The 23927-nt window shown below is 38.2% G+C and overlaps 2 protein-coding genes across 12 annotated transcripts in view; one reads left to right on the top strand and one right to left on the bottom strand.

Moving 5' to 3' along the window:
* Positions 1–4279, bottom strand: part of CLCN3 (chloride voltage-gated channel 3) — a 94321-nt gene extending 90042 nt beyond the window's left edge. The window contains exon 1 of one of the 5 annotated variants that reach the window (XM_042983637.1): positions 4191–4279. The gene's annotated coding sequence lies outside the window, so the exon portion shown is untranslated. Of the gene's footprint in view, positions 1–3428; positions 3958–4190 lie in introns of those variants that run through there. The other 4 variants (XM_007097160.3, XM_007097161.3, XM_042983643.1 and 1 more) reach the window with 4 other exon arrangements.
* Positions 4280–13135: 8856 nt separating this feature from the next.
* NEK1 (NIMA related kinase 1) overlaps positions 13136–23927 on the top strand; it is a 215972-nt gene continuing 205180 nt past the window's right edge. For all 7 annotated transcript variants that reach the window (XM_042983644.1, XM_042983645.1, XM_042983649.1 and 4 more), the window contains exons 1-2: positions 13136–13276; positions 13590–13713. The gene's annotated coding sequence lies outside the window, so the exon portion shown is untranslated. The remainder of the gene's footprint in view (positions 13277–13589; positions 13714–23927) is intronic.

Raw genomic sequence — 23927 nt, forward strand, 5'->3', positions numbered from 1 at the left:
TAACTGTATAAATATTTTAACTGTATTTTTAAGTACTGGTCAAAAATCAAAATGTGACAATGAATTTCAATATAATCACTCATTCATTTACTAATGTTTACAGAATACCTACTAATGTATCAGACATTGTAAAAAAAAAAATAGACAATTTTTATTGATTAATGGCATATTTGTATAGGCCTTACAGCTTTCAGTAAAGTTCAGCATAAATTGCATTATACACTGTCCTTGAAAGCAATGCTGAAATACTTTCCTATAAAGTAATGTATACAATAAAAGGCAATATATGACAGATATCACAGAAAACAGCGGTAGTGTTATAAGAGCTTGGAAAAAAGAGCTCATCTCAGTGTAACTGAGGTGAGAAGCCTCCTTTGGAAGAGACACAACTGAGTTCAACCTTAAAAGATAAGTGGGATTTTATGGGGCAGAGATGGGAGAAGAAGTTAACTGAAGCAAAACTACTGACATGAATCATGCTATGGAGCCAAAAAGGCAACTAAAATATTTGAAGATGAGTATGTATACAGAATACAAGTCCAGTAAAAGATTTCATGGTCAAATAAGTTTGGGTAATAAAGCATACCCCATTCTAGAATTGTAATGGCTAACAGCATATGGCTCTTGAGAAAACCTGGAGTAAACACTAAATCTGTGAAAAGCTTCTCAAATTTATTTTACCAAAGAATGACCCCTCCGCCCCATATAACATCATAAAACTTAGGTCAGAACATCACAGAATTTATTCTGATACGTATTGTTACCACATACAAGATATGACAACAATGAAACTGATTTCTCCCCAAAGCAATATTACTTGCTATTTTCTCTACTATTAAGTTAGCTGCATGTCCAAACTGCTGTGCTTGCATTTTTCTTCAAAAGAAGTATTAAATGAATAACCTGCTAAAGGAAGTAGACACTCTGAAGTTTCCTAGATTCATAAAAATTTTTAGTCATTCAAAAGTTAAATACTAGATGATTTTAAAAGTAAAAACACAAATATAAGGCTTAGACTATAAGAAAAAAAGAAAGGTAAACAATAATCCAACAAAAAGATGCTGTGGAAGACTAAATAATTTTCATGATTTTACAGGACAGAAACTGTTCAACTACTCAAAAGGGCAAAAAATATTAACTGGCTGCAGTCAAAGTTGCAGATCAAATCTCTCTGTATTTCAGCAATACAAATGGGCAGTTTCTCAACATGTGTTGGTCCTACATTTTGTACTTTAACTGAAGAACATTCATTTTTAAAAATCAAAATAAATCATAGCTACAATATATATACACGTGTGAATGTGCATATGAAAAACACACAAAAAGTTCATTATAATAGAATGAAAGTTTCAAAAATTTATTTCCCAGAGTTTCTGTAATTTCACATTACTTTTTTTTTTTAACGTTTATTTATTTTTGAGAGAGAGAGAGAGAGAGAGAGAGAGAGAGCGCGAGCATGAATGGGGGAGGGTCAGAGAGAGAGGGAGACACAGAATCTGAAACAGGCTCCAGGCTCTGAGCTGTCAGCACAGAGCCTGACGCGGGGCTCGAACTCACGGACCACGAGATCATGACCTGAGCCGAAGTCGGACGCTTAACCGACTGAGCCACCCAGGCGCCCCTCACATTACTTTTATAATTGAAAAATAAATGAACCTATAGTGCCGTATCTCTCATCCTAACTTTTCTTCTGGCATTTTGACTAGTCTTACCTGAAATACAGTACAGCCATTGAGAGCAAGAGCTCTGAAATCATGCCAGTTGTGACACTTAACTGAGACCTTGGGCAAGTTAAATAACTGTTCTATTCCTCAGTTTCCATTATCTGTATAATGGAAAAACAAAGTACTTACTTCATGGGGTTGGTGTCATAATTGAGATAATCCACAAAAAAACACTTAGGAATGAATCTGAACCACAGAATTCACTCAATAAATATTAACACTTGTTATATCATATTATATGTTTTAGATCACTGCTGTCAAGTCTGACTAGAAACTTAGATGAAGGTTCTACAAAGCAGTGAGAGTGGCCAAATGCCACAGGATACTGCTTTGATATCTGACCCACCACAGAGATCAAATCTGGCTTCGTGAGTGGTCTGAAAATTATTACCAACATGTCACACGACAGGAAATTGAAAGCCTATCGCCAACATGACCTGGAAAACAGCCAATTTATTAATATAAAACCATAACCTCAGCAATTCTGTTCCCCTGAACTGTATATACCCATTACCAAGTTGGATTTTTTCATTTGTAATGAACTTTGTATGACTGAAATCACATGCTTAAAACACAATTTCCAAGATGTAAGTACTATACATTTCTATTGATCTCTTAAAATAATTCGACCCAATTTCCAAGCAAACAATCAGTCTTCGAAGAGTATGGGAAGTAGGGTGTGGGAGGGGGATGCCATGGATTCTGCCAACAGTGACTGCTCCTATCAACCAGAGGTCATTAAAACATACTCGGTCTGCCAAATATCTGTAGGTCACACACCTGGTTTTTAAGTCATACTATGTAGCAACAGTCAGCAGCAGCACCTTTTAAGACGAAAATCAACAATACATACACTAGCATTTTAACTCCTATGTGTACTCTCGAGCTACACAGTATTTTCTAGTGACTCACAAAGGCATGTAAAATTGACTGACATCAGTTAGATTATTTTCATACCGACCTCAAGAAAAGAATCTTGTAAATTAAACTGTTTAGAGATGAAAAGCAAAGCATTTCTGAAAAGATTCAACAATCAATGACAAAAGCCACAATGATGCTGCAATAACTAAATCGCATGGCTCAAAAAAGTTTATAGTATAGTCTGCAGAACTGAAGTTTTGAATTACCAAAAAAAGAAAAGGGTGATTCAATTCTCATAAACAAGGGCTTTTTTTTTTTTATCCAAAAGAAACAGAAATCTCACAAATCTTAAACGTAAGCATAATGTATAGGTAATTTTCTATGTGCTCTAGTTTAACGTGCTATACAAATAAAGTGTATATTATATGCAAAATTGAGATTCTAAGGTAGTTTCTGATCCAAGTTTAATATCAAAACACAAATGTTATATATACACACAAACTATGTCTTGATATACACATAAATTTAGACCAAAGATAGAAAAACTGAGTATTAACTTTAAATTTGGGCAATTTTAGAGCAAGCAAAACGCAATCTCTGAGTTCAATATTAATCTTTTCCTGGAACCTACTTCCACTCTATTCAAAGGTCCTTCGACGGTTCCCAAAGGAAACCGGCGAAATCTTATAGAATGTTCGAGGGAATATACCTAATCAGGGAAGGTTTAGCATCATGTAGGGTTCTGTTATAAGATAAACCAAGATGAGAGCCCTGGCATCACAGTTGACCCCAAATCCGTGAACATAACAGCTAACAAATCTTCACTCATACAATGCAACTCACCTTGCAGCTCAGAGGCATAGCAAAATCGGTGGCTGTTTTTTGCGCTGCCTTTGGATTCTGCATCTGTTTCAAACCTAAAAACCTAGCTACCCTGGGAGCTCCACCTGAAGAAAGCTTCACACACAACGAAAACTATTGCGATTTAAAAGATACCTTGGGTTTCCTACCGAAGAGGTTACGAAAATTTTGCCGGGTAGGACCTTTTTTTTGTCCTCTCCAAACACGGGAGCAGCATTAAGTTAAATCCGCTTCCTTTGGAGGGCCCTAAAGTCAATTGCTTCCACCTAAAATTAAAAATAAAAATCTCCAACCTCACTTCCCTCTTAAAAGACTAAAACTGAATCCATGTTCCAACTCGCGAATGAAGTAGAATGCCTTTCAGCCCACCACACCCTCCTGCCTCATTACGCAGCCCAACTCCCCGGCCGCAGGCGAACTGGCACTGTAAAAAGGTGCTGGGGTTCCGGACCACACCGGCCCCAAGCCACGGAAGGGGAAGGGAAACAGCAGGAGTCAGGAGCCCGACAGGTGCGTCTACGCGTGACGTCACCGCGTTGACGTGAACGGCCGCTCAGCGTCCGGCCGCCGAATACCTCCTCCACCGGCCGCGGTTGGAGGCGCGTCGGCACCCATTGGGCAATGTGGAAACGGTGGGCGGGCCGGAGCAGGGGCGGCAGGAGGAGGAGCAAAGCGAGCTAGCCAGCCCTGAGGGGCCGCGCTGGGTGTGAAGCCCTTCCCTGGCGATTAGCTCACGTCACTCACGCTTTGCTATTTGCCCCTCTGGTGACCTCGCGAAAGGACAGGAGGTGGCCGCCTTGGGGGAAGCATTCTCAGAAGGCCGCAGGCGCGCGCTGTACCCAGCATCCTCGGAAGCTCCCAATTCCACGCCGGCAGAAGACCCGGAGCAGCGCGTGAAATCCCGGCAAGCTTCGGCGCCAAAAGCGAAAGGCAAAAGCAGCCGTCCGCGAGCTCTACTTCCTAAAACAGAACGAGGGAAATGGCCTTAAGCACCAAATGTTGCCTGTGTTTCTAGGTCGGAAGCAGGGAAAGCGGCGGCCTTACCTCGCCTTATATGTCGTGGTGGAGGGACGGGGCGGGGGGGAGGGTTATATGCCTGATAAACATGCAGAGAAAACTGATAACCCAAATTTAGCCGTTACGCAGTTTCAAAAATAATGCTTGGAAATAAAGTATTTTGGAGAAAATGGGTAATCCGATTTCAATTTCTACACGGTCGAATTGAATGTATTTTAGTTTGGTAAGTGTTTATTAAAGTAACGTGTACCAGCCAAAATGCAGTAAACCTGACACCTGGGCTCAAGGGGTTTATATTCCGGTGCAATAAAGAATGACTGCTCAGGAAAAGGAGCACCCTTCTGAGAGAGTAATGTGGAAAGAAATCTTTACAGAAGAGTTGATACCTGGATTTTGAAAAAAAAAAAAAAAAAAAAAGTTGAGGGACAGGAGTTGGGGTGGGGAAAACAAACAGTATCTGGTAGAAATTTCACGTAAGGGAGGAAGAAATGGAAGTTCTGTGTTATCCTGGCGTTGAATATAGTGTGCGAGATGTAAAATGGGAGAGATGACTCGAGACGATGATGCAGAAGTCAGCAGTTACGCCAAAGAGTTTATGGCTTATCTTAGATAATCAGGGACGGTTGGAAAGTTTTGTTTGTAAGTAGTTTTTTTTCTCCAAGTTGTTCGGGAAATGTCCAGGGGCGCCTGGGTGGCTCAGTTGGTTAAGTGTCTGACTTAAGCTCAGGTCAAGATCTCAGGATTGGTGAGTTTGAGTCCCCCATCTGGCTCTCTGTTGTCAGCGCCAATCCCACTTCAAATCCTGTGTCTCCCTCTCTCACTGCCCCTCCCCTGCTCACGTTCTCTCTCTCTCTCTCTCAAAAATAAATAAGTGTCCAAACATCCAGAAAACTTAATAGAATAGTACATTGCACATTCATACGCAATGGTTGTTCATTTAACATCTTTGATAAATACTAAAAACGTTTGTGAAGAAAAAATTCAACTTAACAATAGTTGAAGGCTTTTTAATCATGGGCATGACAGGATCAGTCACATTCAAAAATTCTGCTATAGTTGCTTCATTTATATTTGGATTTTTTTTTTCCCTGAAGCATGTGAAAATTAGGATGCAGACATTATACTTTACCCTTAGATACTTCAACGTGCAATTGCGGGGCGCCTGGGTGGTTCAGTCAGTTAAGGCATTGGGTTAAACTCAGGTCATGATCTGCAGCTCCTGAGTTCGAGCCCCTTGTTGGGCTCTGTGCTGACACCTCAGAGCCTGGAGACTGTTTAGGATTCTGTGTCTCCCTCTCTGCCCCTCCCCCCTTCCTCTCCCTCTCTCTTTCTCTCTGTCTCAAAAATAAACATTAAACAAGTTTTTAAAAAATGCATCTCCTAAGAATAACAACTTTCCCAACACAAGAACAATACCATTATCACAACTAGGAAAATTAGCAATAAGTCCCTGATATCTAATAACCAGTCCATATTTAAATTTTGCCAGTTGTTAAGCAAAAAATTCTTTTGCAGTTTATTTTTTCAAACCAGTGTCCTATCAAGTTTCAAGCATTGCATTTCAGTTGTTTCTTAAATCTCTTTTAATCTCTAAGAGCTCCTCCCCCAATTTTTCATTATATTGATGTTTTAAAGAGACGAAGGACCTCTTGTAGCATGTGGCACATTAGTTGTTTTCAATTAAGAGCGAGCCATGGCTATTATAGGCTGACCATGTCCTCTCAAAAGATTCCTCCCCTCCCCCTTAAATATATCTTCATTTGGAAATACGTTCTTTACAAATGTGATCAAGGTAAGGTCATCAGGATGGGCTAATTCAGTATTATTAGTGACCTTATAAGAAGAGAAGAGACACAAAGACAGGAAGATGACTCTGTGAAGATGGAGGCAGAGACTGGAGTTACGCTGTTAAAAGCTAAAGAACAATTGGGGCTACCAGAAACTGGAAGAAACAAGGAAGGGATTCTTCCCTGGAGCCCTTAAAGAGAGCATAACCTTACTGACACCCTAATTTCCAGACTTCCAGACTCCAGAACTGAGAAAATAAATTTCTGGGTTTGTTTGTTTTTTAAGCTCCTCAGTTTGTGTTGCTTTGTTACAGCAGCCTTAGGAAGCTAATACAATGAGTTAAAATATTTTGAAAGAATACAGAAAATACAAATTGAAAGTTGGTGTCCTGTACAACCTGACACTTAGTGTCACTGTCCCCCCCAAAAAATACAATTAAGTGTCTTGGGGAACTTTCTAGGCATATACAAAGATATACATATATAAAAAAGTGGGATATGCTAGAGAACCTTCTTTGCTTCCCTACCAAATTTTTATTAAACTGTAAATTGTATACCAGAGCTTTTGACTGTACACTTCTTGGGCCCTCCAGTACAAGAGAGTAATGAATATCTGACTTACATATATATTTTGTATTTTCAAGGTACATAGCACTCTATAAACATTAATATCACCAATATTCTAGTTTCAACACCTTTTTGATAGTTGTATATAACAGAAAAGCGTTTTAATCAGGGTCCTGTGACAGTACATTTCTGGTTATAGGACTGAGGTCCCTGTTTTATTGCAAGACGTCTCTGTTTTCTTACTATTGACCAGAATTGCTCTCTGCTCCTAGAGACCATCCTCAAGTCCTAACTCCATGGCCTTCTCACCACATAGTAATTTACCTCTTCAAAACCAGCAGGAGAATTTCTCTGACTTCTTTTTTAGGGGTCACTTAATTAAGTCAAGCCCATCCATCATAATCTCATTTTTTAATTAATTCACAGTCAATTGATTAATAACCTTATAATGGAAGTGAAATCCCTATATTCACAGTCTGGCCCACAGTGAAGGAGAGGCAATGATATTTTTGCATGTACTTCAGGGCATGGGAATCTTGGGGCCATCTCAGAATTTACCTCCCACAGTCTGCCCTCTAGCCCCTGATGATTTATAGATAAAATATAATACATTCACCCTTTTCCAAGGTTCTGAAAGGGCTCATCCCAATATAGCATCAACTTAAAGTTCAAAACTTCCTCTTAATCTAAATATCATCAGCTCAAAGTCCAAAATTTCTTCCAAATCAAATGAAGATGATGTTCCTGCCTGTAATCTATTAATTCTTCATCTGTGGACCTGTGAAACTAAAGAGGCAAGTTATCCACTCCCAATACTCCCAAAATACTGTGGTGGGATGGGCATAAGATAACAGTTGTAGGCATTCCAGTTCAAAAACAAAAAAGAGAGATAGGAGTCACTATTCTCAAATGCACAGCCACCTGCCCAAAAGTGGTGAAAGAGTGCTCCTTCCTTTCCTGATACACTAGTAGGTTTGGGGTTTTTGTTTGTTTGTTTGTTTTGCTTGTGTTTGATTTTTTTGTTGTTGTTTTGAGAAAAGGAAATCCTCTTTGTGTAACCCTCACCCAAAAGGGTTTTATGCCTTAATAGGCTTAAGCACCAGCTTTTTTGGCTTATATATCTGTTTGCACCAGCTGACAAACTCACAGACTCAAATCACTATTTACATTGACTTCCCAATTCAGTGTGGGCATCAACCCACAAATCACATTTCTCTCAGTGTAACTTTTTTTCAAACCCCCCTTTGCCCTTCCCTTATCTCTAGGTCTCACATGAAGTTATAGCTAAAAGATTACACATATTTCCACAAGTCTGAATTTCAGACTATACCACTTAAACAAACAGGCAAAAAATTCCAAAAGTTCTTGCTATCTAATCCTGGAACAGTGAGGTCTAGTCACCCAGCATATGCAGTAATCAGTGGGCCACTCGAGTGACCTTCGTAGGATCAAGAAATTTAGCTTCCTCCAATTAAAATAAACTCTACTAAAATAAATATTCCAAAAATTGTTAATCTGGTTTATTTGGAAAATTTAAAAGATTAAAAATTATTCTAAGGACATATCTTAGGACCTACCAAAATTAAGGATTCTTCCCTTGTTGCCAGCAAAGTCTGGAATTTTTTGAGTGCAGAGTTAAAAATTATAGGATATTAGGCAAAAGAGTTGCACTCTTTTGAAATTCTTTATAACATACAATTCCAAGTAATATCCAGATAGTACCTGCTTGGTGTTGTGTGGGAAATTACACTCATACAATGATACCCCCCAAATATACTACCAGATAAGCTATCTCAGAGTTCACAGAAAGGCTAACATACCATGAGAAGCAAGAGGGAAAAATTAACACACTTCAGATAAGGTACAAGTCGAGAGGAAAGACACATGATTTGAAACATGTGGTTATGCAATGCTAATATGTCTTATCTCTCTTTTTGGCATATTAACCTTTCTGTTCATGGTTAGGTAATTAGGACCAGAGTTGATATTTGAGCAAGGGTTCAAAGATGGAAGATGCCTAAGCCAATGACACTCTGGATATTTTAAAGAGATGCAGGGGCAAGAGTACCTGGGCACCTCTGTAGCTTGCCAGTTAACCCATTGAGCAGGTACAGGTTTTGCACTTTTGGAGCAGGTCATGTGGGACACAGTGTGAATGTCACACAGGGCCACAGAATTAAGACCTGTGAATGTTGAGTGTTTCGTGTATATTGAGTACATCATGAGTATATTAGTGCTTAATGATTAGATGCCTCTCATATGTTTAGTGCCTCATTAATATTAGGCATCTCTTAGTCTTTCCAGACTTTTCTACCTATGTTCAAAAGTATATGTCCTGTTAACTTTACCTGTCCACCATATAACACAGGTTAGTAACTTATCTGCTTAACACGTGAGTGTTATTTCTTATACCATTTCTTTTTTTTTTTTTTACCAGGGCAGAATTGAATATTCTCAAATAATACAATTCTGGGCTACACAATTTCATGGCTACAATTGGTATTGTGCCCATGGTAATAGTGGGAGTGCTCACAATACAGTCAAACTTCTCATGACTCTTTCATTTCTTTTATCAAGGTCAAATTCATGGCACCGTGATAATATCCAAGAACACTTTTATGTAACTTGGAACACTGTTGGACAAGTCTTACAAGAGATTTACAGACATTAGATGTTTTCTTCTGTCAATGAAGATATGTAGCCTAATTTTGGGAAGAAGCACATAGACTCTGAGAATAGTAGAGAATAGTCAGAGGCTATTAATCAATCATATCTGCTTTCTATGATCCTTTTATAAATAAATCCTAAATCCTTTTATGGTAGTGTATTAGTTTCTACATGGGGGATTATCCCAAGGATCTCTTGTAAGTGGGCAACAATGAGTCTATTTGCACATTTGGTTTTCTGTAATATTGTTTATACTACACACTACCTTACTTTTTTGCAAGAACATGTTTATTTTTAAATCCATTTCTGACATACAACCATCTTGTCAGTAGTTTTCAACCTTCACTCTGCATCAGAGCCACCTAGGGAGCTTCAAAAAAATACTCTTGCTTGGAATCCACTCTCAGAAATTGTTTTAATTATTCCAAGTTTGGGCCTCAGTATCCATATTCATAATTATTCTGTTAATAAGCAGCATTAAGTTAGAAGAACTACATTAGACATGGGCAATCTATCTAAACAATATGCTATGTGATATTTTAGTGATAGAACGATAGATTCTATCCAGGGAAGAACCTTTTCTGTAATTCCTCTAGTATTTGTGTTAGAAGAATCTAGTGGTGTTAAACCTCCTCTTCAACAGACTTGGGTGTTTTACATGGTAAGGACTATAATCAGATCCCTTGAACATTTTCTTTATGTGTTCTAATGTGAATACTTCCAGCTTGATCTTATTCCTTCTCAGCAAGTGTTCCAGAAGGGATTCTGTCTGGTTGGAGTTCTTACCAGATACTTTATGAAGCTGTGGGCTTTTCGTACACAATAAAAAGAATTTACCAGTCAGCCTGATCTACTCTGCTCCTGGAACCTTAAAAGAATACGAGTTTGTATTAGTATGCTATTACAACAGATTCCCACAGATTTAGTGTCTTGAAACAACACAGGTTTATTATCTTAGAGTTCTGTAGCTTAGAAGTCCGATACAAATCTCACCGGTTAAAATTAAGATGGTAGCAGTGTTGTGTTTGCTTCTAGAAGCTCTAGGGGAGAATCCATTTCTGTGCCTTTTGCAGCTTCTAGAGACCACTTGAATTGCCCCCTCCTCCATGTTCAAATCCAGCAGCAGTGGTTTGAATCTTTCTCATTCTGTTCTTCCTCTAAAGAGAAGTTCTCATTCTGAACTTCCTCTAAAGTAACATTTCCTTCTGATTCTGACTCTCTTGCCTTCCTCTTTCACTTTTAAGGACTCTTGTGATTACATTGGGTCCACCTGGATAATCCAGGCTCATCTCCCTATTTTAAGGTCAGCTGATTAGTAATTTTAATTCCATCTGCACCTTTAATTCCCCCTTGCCATGTAACCTAATATATTCACAGATTCCAGGGATTGGGGGGCAGGGAAATCACTGGGTGGCCTTTATTCTGCCTACGATAGGTTTTTTAATTTATCTTTTGACTACAGGTCTTAGTATCCATTTCAAAAAGCCCTTAGTAGGAGTGTGTGTGGGCGGGGGGGGGGGGGGGGGGGGGGGGGGGGGGATTTGATAAGGTGTCAAAAGCTACAAACTTTCAGTTATAATTAAGTACTGAGGATGTAATGTACAACATGATGTCTATATTAACAGTGCTATATAGTATATTTGAAAGTTGGTAAAAGAATAAATCTTAGAAGTTCTTGTTATTTTTTAATTTTTTCCATAAAAGTTCTCACAAGAGAAAAACAACTTTTTCTCTTTCTTCTTTATATGAGATAATGAGTATCAGCTAAACTAATAATTATTAATGATAATCAGTTTATAATATATAAGTTAAATGTTTAGACTGTACACCTTAAATTTATATAGTACTGTATGTCACTTATATCTTAATAAAACTGGATAAAAAAACCCAAACAAAAATTAATAAGAAGCCCTCAGTATATAGGAAATATTAGGAGGTATAGCAGAATAAGTTATGGGAGTAAAATCAGTTTCTTGTACTGGAAATCATATTTTCTTTTGATTAAAACTGAGTTGATGCATTAGTAACAAAAACTCTACCAATACTCACATTAGCTTTATTCCCTCCTCAGTAAGCAGCCAATAAAATCTTTAAGCCCTCAGGAAAGGGGAAAATATAATTACTCACAGTGGTAAGAGTTTATCTATTCAAAGCAGATCTAGAACTGCTACCCTGGCAGATACAGAGAAACAAATTGTAGAGCTTATCAGCGAGTGGAGGTTGTGTAAACCATTTCCTTCTGCCAGCAATTCTACCATTCTGGGGGGGGGGGGGAGGCATGTTGTATGGTGTTATTTTACAGACTTGACAAAATAAGTCAAAAGGATATGCATATTGCTAGCATGGCTTCTACAAAGACAGTAGCAGTTTATATTCCAACAGTTTATGATAAGAGCCTGAAGAGTTACCTAAGGAGGTATCCGACTAGCCATTCTTCATGAATGCAGCAAAAGAGAATTTACTTAGATTAGCAATTGGCAACATTCTTATGCTGCTTTGCTGTATAAAGGTACGTGGGTAGAACTGTCGTTATTGTGCATTCAGACACCAAAATTCCTGCTAACTGAGGGTGGGAGGGGCCAAAGGAGGTTAGCCTAGAAATGAGAAAATGAGGAAAACAAGTCTTTTGAATGGATGGAGATTGAAGAGGAGATAAACCAAAGCAGATTCTCTCCAATTTGCCAGTTTGGATGACTTGCAGTGCCATCTTCTGGCAAAGAAGCCAAAAACTTTCAATTTCCTTGCCAGTAATAGTCTTGTCTTGTCTTGTCTTGTCTTCCTTTTAGTATTTCTTATAAGCCTGGCTAAACCACAGATTGGGAAAACTCACAGGGGTCTTGGGTGTTGATGTATTAGAGTATGAGAGAGAAGGAAAGCTATTTCTTTGAAGCACTGATCCGAATCTTTGACCTCTGAGGTCTCTGGTAAAATCTGTAAACTTTCCACCAGGCTACATACATCACATGTCCAACAGATACAACCTGGAATGTAGCTTATGTAGTAGACAAGCCACCGTCCTCCTTTGGCTTCAAGTTTGGATTCTCCAGCATCTCAGGAATACTCTAGATAAGGCAACTTAGCCATAGAGCTACTCATGACGACGATAGACTTGATCCCTTATTACAAGAAAATCTCTTCCTGTCTTTGAAAGTCCTGCCATAAAGAATGGTGCTTCAACCACCTTTGAATACACCGGCAAGTAATTTATACACACATTAGATGTAAATGTGTAGAAAACTACATTATAGCCTTTAAAAAACAAAGTCAAGGCTTAAAAATACTTTCTTGCTGTAATCATCCAAGATATACTAGAAACAAGCTTGCTTTCTAAAGCAAAATTACTTTAAAACATGCGGTATCCCTAAGGAACAACCTTCACGTTAACAACAAAAAAAAGTGCCATTCTCTGTGTAGTATTTGTGGGAAAAATTTATAATATGCTTTAATCAAAATCAGCTTCTATTTGTGAGTTCTAGCCCTCATCTCTGACTCACTCTTTCCCTTTCATCTCCTTTGCCTCCTTTTCTCATCCTCTCTCACCTGCTGTGCCTTTGCCCCGCCCCGCCACGCCGCGCCACTCCTTTCCCCCCCACCCCCAATGCGCGCCAGCTTCCGCGTGCTGACGTCACACGCCAGCGCCAGTGACGCGCTGGCCGCTCCCCCTTCCTCTGCATTCGCGCTAGGGGTTGGGGGCGCTAGGGTGCATAGTCGTCCGCTTGGAGTCCTAAGCAGTTGTCCGCGTATCCCCGAGTACAGAACAAGCGTCGCGAAACAGAAGGACGTGGCAGGCAGGTAGCCTCCCTGTCCCAGATGCCATCCCCCCACCCCCATCCCGCCGAGGCCACTAGCAACCACCTCTGTGAAGTTGCAGGGGCGGTAACCCGGGCACTCCCCTTGCCGCCGCCCGCCGTTTCCAAGGGGGCTCAGAAACCAATCCGTTTGCTCTGAGTAGTGTGGACCTGTCTCATGGGGCGTTGCCGGAGGCGGCAAGGAGGCAAGCCTGAGGGGTCAGCCAAAGTCTGGTGTCGGGTGTAGGAGTCTCAGTGCACCCCTTCAAGTGGTCTGTGAGCTGCTGCAGGTTAGACAGACTTGGTTTCTCTTTCAGGATGTCATTTTCAAAATGCGGGATGATGCCTCTGCCTCATTAATTGCCAAAGGAAGGTTGCTACACCTAGACCGATGCTTGTCGATCATCACCGTTATTTCGACTAACGCCCTGTGTCATTGAGGTGAGTTGCACTTGGGGGAAGCAATGATATGCAAAATAGTAAAATGGTACTGGGAATGAGGAGATCTTGCTTCGACTTGCTTATGTAGAGCTTGCAGGGATACTAACTCTAAGTACATGGAAAATAATATATTCATTTCATTAAAATTTTAATTCTCTCAAGAACAGTATGTAATACAAAGCAGTCCTCAGACATTAGTTAAAAAGTTATAGTGATAACGGAGTTAAAATAATAATAGAAATCTTGGTATGGATAAACAGTCATTTACATTGCGTATATGTTGCCTCCGATTTTAAAGCACCTATATATTTTAATAAAAAATGAGTGAGAATTAACTGGTAGCTTATAGTTTTCTATTTCAATTTATGTAATTTGAAACAATCTCCTATGTAAGGCATTAAAAGTTATACTACTTTCGGAGTTCATCATAACTTTTTTTTATACAGACCTAATTTTTATTCTCTAAGCTCCACCCACAAGAAGCAGAAATTTTTTTTTTGCCATGGTGAGTAATAGAAATATTTATGAAGGATTAAAAGTAATATCCAATATAATAATAGTCTTTTCATGTGATGCAGCAGTATTGTAGGGATGATGGAGGGGAGCCAAATATGGAGAGAAGTAGTGTTTTGTTTCTAGTTTAGATTTGTTTGGTATTAGAGAGTCCACAGATCTATTTCATTTCAGATTGCTCTTTGTTCTAGGTGAAAGGTAAGGAGCATCTTTTGTGGGAAAACAGGTTTTTGCACAATAAGAGTCAGCATTAGGAGTTTAGTAAGGGTTATGGAACTTGGCCACAGAAATTCTGTTGAGGTAATTTTAATACGGTGACATTGTATTCCTCGTACATTTTACTCCAATCTCTACCCTTTAAGTTGTGGACATGACACCATTTCATGAATATAAATTCTTTACTTACGTGTTGGTGGTTTCCATTAGGGAAGCCAGTAATTGTTGTGTGTATAGACTTACAGAGAAGAAAAATGTTTTGAAAGAAGTCTAATGGAATCCCATTTTTGCTGTCTGCTTTTTTGACTAATAGGAAATAGATCAGGGACTTGACTCACTGAGAAGGTAAATTGTCCTTCTCCCACTGTTCAAAATGTTATTTAATATTTGGAAAACCATATGTATGGATTGTAGCTGCAGACAGAACCATAAGGACTTCGTGAACTCTGTTGACATTCCTCTACCAGTGTTTCTCTTAGTGAAAATTTGTCCATCAGATAGCTAAAAAAGAGCTGAAGAGATTTAAAAGTTCCAGATTGGTGAAGATATAGTTTTCGTTCATGTACTCTGGCATTTTTCATATTTGGTGCACAAATTTTATTTTGTTAAACACTCCCTATTGTGGCTTAAAAAAGTCTTAGTTAAATGTGAGAAAAGGTGTCTAATTTGACTAGAGGCTAAGATTTTTTTTGGAACATAGTTGACATACTTGAGAAGTATGCCATGTAGGAGAACTTTGAATGTCAACGTTAAATGTTTGGAAATGGGTACTGTTTAAGGATTTTAACTGGAGAAATTGATTTAGCTAGCATTCTTCTTTCTGTCGGCATTTATTGTTTTTAAATTTTATTTATTGTTTTGAATAAATAATATATTCATATGGTTAAAATTTAGAAGGTACAAAAGACTGAAAAAAATCTTCCTCTTAATTACTCAGTTCCTTTCCCTAAAGGCAGCCAATAGTATACCAGTTCATTGTGTATCCCTTCAGAGGTATTACACATGCAAGGAATTATGTGTGTGTATACATGTAAGGATTTTATATATATATGTATACTCACATATATAAGTAAGTAAGTATAAACATACATATATTTCCTTTTAATACACAAATGGTAGTATGCCATATTTATAATTCTGGTACCTAGAAATTAATTCTTGTCGGGGCATGTGGGTGGCTGAGTCAGTTAAATGTCCGACTCTTGATTTCGGCTCAGGTCATGATCTCATGGTCCTGAGATTGAGCCCCCTTGCTTCTTTTTGATTTGCTTGTGGATATTTACATTTTATCATTTCAAACAGTGTTGCAGAGGATAAGTTTGTGTATGTGTCATTTTCATACATTTGGAAATACTTGTAGGGTAGATTCCTAAAAATGGAATTTCTGGATCAAAGTGAACACTGATAATAATTTTGGTAGATATTGTGGGATTTTATTTTTCTTTATTAATTTTTTTAATGTTTTATTTATTTTTGAGAGAGAGAGAGTGTGAGCAGGGGAGAGGCAGAGAGAGAGGGAGACATCCCAAGCGGGCTCCAGGCTGTGAGCTGTCAGCCCAGAGCCCGATGCCGGGCTTAAACTCACAAACCGTGAGATCATGACCTGAGCCAGAGTCGGACACTTAACCAACTGAGCCACCCAGGCACTGCGATATTGTGGAATTTTATATTCCTTAGTATTTGTATCGATTTGTATTCACACCATATTCTGTTTTTTTATATTCCCCTCCAACATAGTATGGTAATAAACTTCCTGAATTTTGCCATTCTGATGGATGAAAATGCTAAGTCTTATACTTTTTTAAATTAAAGTAAAATATACATAACAAAATTTATCTCTTTTATTATTATTATTATTATTATTATTATTATTATTATTATTTTAGGTAGGCTCCACACTGGGCATGGAGCCCAGGGTGGGGCTTGTACTCATGACCCGGAGATCTAGACCTAACCTGAGATCAAGAGTCAGATACGTGGGGAACCTGGGTGGCTCAGTCACCTCAGGTCATGATCTCACCCTACCTGGGATAGAGCCTCCCCTCAGGCTCCCATGCTGGGTTTGGAGCTGCTTAAGATTCTCTTTCTCCTTCTTCCTCTGCTCCTCACCGTGTGTACTTCCATGTTCTCTCTTTAAAAACAAACAAAGGGGTGCCTGGGTGACTCAGTCGGTTAAGCGTCCGACTTTGGCTCAGGTCACGATCTCGCAGTTCGTGAGTTCGAGCCCCGCATCAGGCTCTCGGCTGACAGCTCAGAGCCTGGAGCCTGCTTCAGATTCTGTGTCTCCTTCTCTCTCTGTTCCTCCCCTACTCATGCTCTGTCTCTCTCTTTCAAAAATAAATAAAGATTAAAAAAATTAAAAAAACAAACAATCAAAAGTCATCCTATTTTTTTTTTTTTAACATTTAAGTAGTTTATCATCTGGAATTTGCATTGATGTAAAGTGAAGAAAATGAGTGTAAGCTTTGTGTTTTCCACACATTACTACCTAATTGTCTAAATATTATTTATTTCAAAATTTAATTTTTCACCACCGAGTTGAAATGTCATCATGCTCATCCACCAAGTTAAAAAAAAAATGTTTTTGACTTTCTATGATTTGCCTGTCAATTTCATAGTTACTGTAATATATGTGTGTGTTATTGTAATATAATGTGTCCTTTTTTTAAAAAAAGTTTTGTTTTTTTTTTTTTTGAGAGAGAGAGAGAGAGAGAGAGGTGAAGAGCAGAGAGAGAGGTGAGGGAGAGAGAATCCCAAGCAGGATATGCACTGTCAGTGCATAACCTCACCCAGGGCTTGATCTCATTAACTGTGAGATCATGACCTGAGCCGAAATCAAGAGTTGGACGCTTAACCTACTGAGCGACTCAGATGCCCCTAAAAATGTGTCTTGATATCAAGTAGAAAAGTCTTCCTTCATTGGTGTTTTTTGTTTTGTTTTGTTTTCAGTATTTCTCTGGCTATTCTTGCTTTTTTCTCATATTGACTTCAAATCAGCTTGTCTAATCACTGTGACCCATAAAGCTTGTGTTTTTATTAGGGCAGAATTAAATGTAGAGACTAAGAATTAAAAGTTTTCTGATTTGGGGTGCCTGAGTAGCTCAGTTGGTTAAACATCCAACTTCAGCTCAGGTCATGATCTCACATTTCATGAGTTCAAGCCCTGCATGAGGCTCTCTGCTGTTAATGCAGAGCTTGCTTTGGATCCTCTGTCCCCCCTCTCTCTCTGCCCCCCCACCATTCATATTCTCTCTCTCTCTCAAACTTTAAAAATTAAAAAACAAATCTTTTTTAATATTAAGTCTTCCTCCCTATTTTTCTTTTGTGTGCTTGTGTTTTCTTTCTATTTTCCTTTTTTTTTTTTTTTTTTTTAGTTTTATTCATTTATTTTGAGGGAGAGAGATCCAGTAAGTGGGGAGGGGGGTGCAGCGCTGAGAGGGAGAAAAAGGGAGAGAGAGGATTCCAAGCATGCTCCTTGCAGTTAGCACGGAGCCCGACGTGGGGCTCAGAAATCACAAACTGTGAGTTCATGACCTGAGCCGAAATAAAGAGTCAGACACTTAATCAACTGAGCTACCCAGGTGCCCCTTGAATATTTTCTGTTGATTCATTTTCCAGGTTAAAAACCTGTCTTCTATATCCTATCTTGTGTAAAAACCATGTGATGCCTTCTTAATTTCAGATATCTTCTATTTTAGTTCTGGAATGTTCATTTACTTTTAAAAAATAAATTTTAGTTCTTTGTTGAAATTCTCCATCTTTAAAAAAAATCACTTTTGTTCATCTTTTCCTCTTATTTTCTTGAACATACTATTCATGGTTATTTAAAATCCTCTATGATATGTCCATATTTGAGTCATTTGTAATTCTATTTCTATTGTTTATTTCTTTTGGTTTTGGTTATTTGGTTCTTTTGTTTTTTTTTTTTTATAGGCCTCATAAGTTTTTAAAAATATTTGTTTGAGAGGGAGAGAACAGGAGTGAGAGTGGGGAGGGGGTACGGAGAGAGAGAGGGAGAGAGAGAATCCCAAGCAGGCTCCACACTGTCAGCGCAGAGCCCAACTCAGGACTATATACCAAGAATGTGAAATCATGGCCTGAGCCGAAATCAAGAGTTGGATACTTAACCCAACTGAGCCACCCAGGCTCCCTTAATTTATTTTCTTTCTTTCTTTCTTTCTTTCTTTCTTTCTTTCTTTCTTTCTTTCACAAGTGGAGGAGAGGGAGGGGGGTAGAGAGAGAGAGAATCGTAAGCAGGCTCCATGCTCTGCATAAGCATGGAGCCTGATGCGGAGCTCCATCCCACAACCCTGGGATCATGAGCTGAACTGAAATCAAGAGTCAGCTGTTCAACCCACTAAGCCACATAGGTGCCCCACGCCTCATGATTTTTGACTGGATACTGGATGTTGTGAATGAAAGTCATAGAGGCTCTGGAACATGTATCTTCCAAAAAATTTGTTATGTTTTCTGACAGGCTGATGGGAGTATTAGCAGATTACTCTTTTATCCTATCAAAATTGGTGTTAGGCTTTGTTAGGACTAGTCTGTTTTAGTCTTGCTCTGAGTATGCACAACTTGGGAATGGGCTAACTGACAGGAGAGGAATTTATGTGCAGAATTTGGGGCTTTTTCTGTTCTTTTTCCTTCTCTCCAGGATTTTGGCAGCCTTAAACTCTGACCTCTCTTCTCCTTAGCTCAATAGGATTGGTGCTTTCTACTTAAGCTCCATGGTGCTACGTCACAGTTTGGAAAATGTCTCTAGGGAGAAGGCTGGGGTGAATGTGGAACTTATTAGCATTTTCCCACCTCTCAATGATTATAGCCCCTCAATTCCTGTCTGTTGTTTTATATATTTTACTCAGTATTTTGGTTGTTTTTGGAGGTAGGATGGTCTGATACAAGCTACAGAATCATGGCTGGTACCATTTATTATGTAGACCTTCACTTAATCTCCCACATCATGGATGGTACCATTCTCAGCTATGTTGGTATCTCTAATCTAGAGACATCTATAGTCTTTTGCCGGCATGAGAGAGGGGTGGCCACCTGATTAGGTGAGGTGGAGGAGGCAAACTGTGTGTCTCATGCTATTACACAGCCTTTCAGCCAATCCTGTTTTAGTTCTGGTATTATCCTCCCTCACAGAGGCACCTTTTTCTTCCTGTTATTGAGCTAATTTGTAGTGGAAATTGACTTATTTTCCCCTGCTGGGTTACAGTACAACTTTTTCTAGTTTCCTAAGTTGGTTGCTGCTTGTTCATGTGTTTGTCAGCTTCCAGAAATTTATTGCTGTTATTTTCTCTCCTGTTCTGCCATTTTGATCCCTTTAAAGTTGTGTTAGGTCTGGGAAAGAAGTAGAGGTAAATATGTATGTTCAGTTTGATATGTTTAACTCCAAATTGCAATTTATTTTTTGACTTTTTAAAGATACAGGCTGAAGAAATTACTCTTGTGTTTTTTGATTTCTCTGAAGGAAAGACTTTGGCTGCATTTCTCTGTCATTCCTACTGTTTGTGGCTAATGGTACAATTCTAAACAATGTTGAAGTGTACTGTTTTGTGACCTAACTTTTTAATTTTCTTTGAATTATAGACTAGTAAAGTTGGTAGGGCCCTTAAGGTAGTATTATCTTTAAAATGTTAGTGTTTTTATTTATCTTTTTTTAGTTTTTAAAAATGTTTATTTATTTTTGAGAGAGAGATAGACAGAGATGGGGAGGGGCAGAGAGAGAGGGAGGCACAGAATCTAAAACAGGGTCCAGGCTCTGAGGTGTCAGCACAGAGCCTGACTCAGGGCTTGAACTCATGAGCCGTGAGATCATGACCTGAACCAAACTCAGACATGCAACTGACTGAGCCACACCAGGTGTCCTAAATTGTTAGTGTTTTTAGATGAAGGAAACAAGTTGCAGAGAAATCAGGTGGTTTGCTTTTGGTCACATAGTTTTTCCAAATCCATCATTTTATTTGTTATATCACATAACTCTTTGGAAAGCTTAAATATCAAAAACATCTTTGATTTTATGCTTTGAATATCTTTAATATCAGGTATATATTATAGAGATTACATTGATATAATTGTTAGAGACTTTAAGAATAGTGTCAAGTTGGTATTGTGATTTTCATTTGATGTTGGAAGCTGAAGCACAGAAAGGACAAACATTTGTAATTTTGGTTTATTACGAATATGAAATTAGAACAGGATTATGATGGTCTTTCAGTTATACATTATGATGATTTTGGATGTGTAAGCCTATTGTACATTTTTTTATTATTTTTCATTTAGTTTTTTTTTTTTTTTTTTTTTTTAAATTTTTTTTTTTTCAACGTTTTTTATTTATTTTTGGGACAGAGAGAGACAGAGCATGAACAGGGGAGGGACAGAGAGAGAGGGAGACACAGAATCGGAAACAGGCTCCAGGCTCCGAGCCATCAGCCCAGAGCCTGATGCGGGGCTCGAACTCACAGACCGCGAGATCGTGACCTGGCTGAAGTCGGACGCTTAACGACTGCGCCACCCAGGCGCCCCTTTCATTTAGTTTGAAAAATCTTTTAGGATTTTAATGCAGCCGAGAAGTCTCATGACTAGGAAATAAGTAGCTTGGTTAAATATGTTGTAAGGCACCGAAAGTACTCTATCTTTTCATGTTTTCCCCTTCCTCCAGTGTACAACAGTAGTTTAGTGTAGACTCTGCAGAAAAGGACTTGTGAGTTGCTCTGAAATCCATTGACCACAAGCCTTTTATTGTTCAGAAAGCTTTCTGCACTTGACAATATTTGCTGGCAATTAGAATCATCGTTCTTCACTACCAGGAGCAGCAGATTCTCCTACACTGAGTTGTCAGAACCACAGTGCTCAGGAATGTGGTAGGCAGTAGGGTGTGGTACTAGGGACTCTTGGAACTTCTGTCTCATCAGTGTGGTCCCTGGAAAGGAATTGGCAACTGAATTTTGAGGCAGAGCCAAATTGACTAATTTTGTTTCTCTTTCTTGGCAGCAGTCACAGAATAATGATGATTGTGAAATAATCTTATTATATGGTTATTATTTAATGTAATTTGATTTGTGAAATTTAGTTTTCTAAGATGAGTTTATCTTGCTATTTTTTCCTAAATAGCATGGTAATATAATATATTCATGTCTGGGAGAAATCATTACATTCTGGCTGGTGTCCAGATAGCCATTATATTATGCCAGTTGACCATCTTGGACTTGAGAGTATGTTTGGAGTGACTTCTTTAACTCACTGATGATACTATATAGTTATTGTAATAGTTAATTTCCTATTTTTCTTAAAGTTGCTAAAAGCCTTGTCATATCTTACAGAAATTTTGAAATGTAATGTGGTTGTAATGTTTTCTACGATAGAAGAAGGCTCTTTCCCACGGAAGTTCCTCAGGCATAATTATCCCATTGATTTTACCAGAAGCTGGGTTCTGGACTTTAGTCTTACAGGTCCTGAATATAAATTTTGTCATTTAAGGAGATTGGATCATATTTTAGAGGCAAAGTAAAATTAAACAAATTTAGTATTGATGGATGAAATGAGAACATGGATTTGTTAATTTATCATGAGAAATATGGTAAACTGTCACAGAAATATTTATGCGGTCTTCATGACAAGGCCATTTTCTCCTAGAAGGGAATCCTACATTGAAGGCCTGCTTGATGTGAATAGACATAGAAAAGAACAAGTTAGACAAATTAAGTATTTATTAGTTTTAAATTAATACAGTGAATTAATTTACTATAATTTGGGGTAATCTTGCCAATAGACTGTGCTAATGATTGTGACCATTTCACTCTCTTTCCCTCTTCCTTCCCTTTGACTTTTTTTAAGCTTTTGCCAACTAGGATTGGACTCTGGCTTCTATCCCACCCATCACTTTCCTGAAATTACTATTACTAAAGTTACTAATGACCCTAGTCAAGTACCTTGGTATGGTAAGGGTCTAATTATGATACCAAAGGCAGAAATATGAAGATTAATAACATGTTTAATTAATATCAAAATAATATCAAAATAAATTTTTATATGTAAATAAAATAGAAAGGCAGATAGCATATAAGGAAAAAATATTTATGATGGAGAGGGCTAACATCTTCATTAAAAAGGGACTTTTACAAATTAATAAAAAGACTATTCCAGTAGAAAACGAACAAAGAACATGAATGAGTAGTTCAAAAAAGAAGAAATACAAATGTTCAATAAATGTGGAAGAATTTTTCAAATTAACTGATAAGCAGCAGAAATTCAAATAAAAATGAGGCACCATTTCCCTGTTGAATGTAATGAGTAACAGTAACAACAGTGACAGTGCTCACTATGTGTCAGGCATTATTCTACAATAGAATACTGAAATTAACTAATCCTCCCAGTAGTTCTGTAAGTATGTACAATTGTTATCCACATTTTACAGATGAGCAAACTGAGACACATAAAGCTGAGTAACTTGTCCAATGTCACATAATAAAAAAGTGATAAAGTCAGGATTTAAATTCAGGCTCCCCAACTTAAAGTTTTAGTGCTCATTAACTACTATCCTTTATGGCTTCTCAGAGATTTTAATAAATAATAACCGGTGTTAAAAGGGTATCTAGGAAGAGGTACTTTTGTACACTGCTGGTTAGAATATTAGTAGGGGTGCCTGAGTGGCTCAGTCTTGAACATCCGGCTGTTGGTTTTGGCTCCAGTCATGCCTTCAGGATTGTGGTATCAAGTTCCCTGTCATACTCTCTGCTGGGCATGGAGCTTGCTTGAGATTCTCTCTCCCTTTCCACCCATCTCCTGCACTTGTGTGCTCTCTATTTCTTAGGAAAAAAAAATAACATGTCTGTAAAACATTTAAGCTCTATGTTTCAAAATTTTAACATGTGCATATTCTTTGAACTAATAATTTATCCCAAAGAAATCCTTATAATAAGTACATAAAAATGTATGTACAGAAATTTTAAAGTTTTTCTATAATAACAAACAATGTAAATAATTTAATGTCTAATAAGAGAGAATGAAATAATTTTGGGAAATGCATTCTTATTGGAGATAATAAAATAATGCTGCTAATTAACTCACATAGGAAAAATTTTGTCTCTGTACGTTAAGTATATACAGTATTTGACTTTGCAAAGCATTCTTTTTTTTTTTTTTTAACGTTTATTTATTTTTGAGACAGAGAGAGACAGAGCATGAATGGGGGAGGGGCAGAGAGAGAGGGAGACACAGAATCAGAAGCAGGCTCCAGGCTCTGAGCTGTCAGCCCAGAGCCTGACGCGGGGCTCGAACTCACAGACCATGAGATCGTGACCTGAGCCGAAGTCGGACACTTAACCGACTGAGCCACCCAGGCGCCCCTATCTGTTGTAGCAAAGCATTCTTATAACATTGAAATGTCACTGTTTTTCTCTTTTGAACTATAACTAGGTTGTATGAGTAAAATTGAGATAAAGTTAATCTAATTTTAAGATTTTAAGTATTTTTTTTAA

The sequence above is a fragment of the Panthera tigris genome, chromosome B1 (genome assembly GCF_018350195.1).
Source record: "Panthera tigris isolate Pti1 chromosome B1, P.tigris_Pti1_mat1.1, whole genome shotgun sequence".
Lineage (NCBI taxonomy): Eukaryota > Metazoa > Chordata > Mammalia > Carnivora > Felidae > Panthera > Panthera tigris.